This window comes from Equus quagga, chromosome 6, assembly GCF_021613505.1.
Source record: "Equus quagga isolate Etosha38 chromosome 6, UCLA_HA_Equagga_1.0, whole genome shotgun sequence".
In the NCBI taxonomy this organism is placed as follows: Eukaryota; Metazoa; Chordata; class Mammalia; order Perissodactyla; family Equidae; genus Equus; species Equus quagga.
The window spans coordinates 2,145,209-2,145,654 of NC_060272.1; the positions used below are offsets into that span (position 1 = coordinate 2,145,209).

At 51.3% G+C, this 446-nt stretch overlaps 1 protein-coding gene across 2 annotated transcripts in view; it reads right to left on the reverse strand.

The window, feature by feature from the left end:
- The window catches only part of TFDP1 (transcription factor Dp-1), a 45,099-nt gene that overhangs the window by 2,259 nt on the left and 42,394 nt on the right, over positions 1–446 (reverse strand). The window lies entirely within an intron of this gene.

The window sequence follows — 446 nt, forward strand, 5'->3', positions numbered from 1 at the left end:
GTGTTTGTGTGTGTGATAGTGTGTGCGTGCGTTTGTGTGTGTGACAGTGTGTGCGTGCGTTTGTGCGTGTGACAGTGTGTGCGTGCGTTTGTGCGTGTGACAGTGTGTGCGTGCGTTTGTGCGTGTGACAGTGTGTGCGTGCATTTGTGCGTGTGATAGTGTGTGCATGTGTTTGTGCATGTGATAGTGTGTGCATGTGTTTGTGCGTGTGATAGTGTGCGTTTGTGTGTGACAGTGTGTGCGTGCGTTTGTGCGTGTGACTGTGTGCGTGCGTGCGTTTGTGTGTGTGACAGTGTGAGCGTGTTTGTGTGTGTGATAGTGTGTGCGTGCGTTTGTGCGTGTGACAGTGTGAGCATGCGTTTGTGTGTATGCATGTGAGCATGTGTTTGTGTGTGTGATAGTGTGTGCGTGCGTTTGTGTGTGTGACAGTGTGTGCGTGCGTTTGT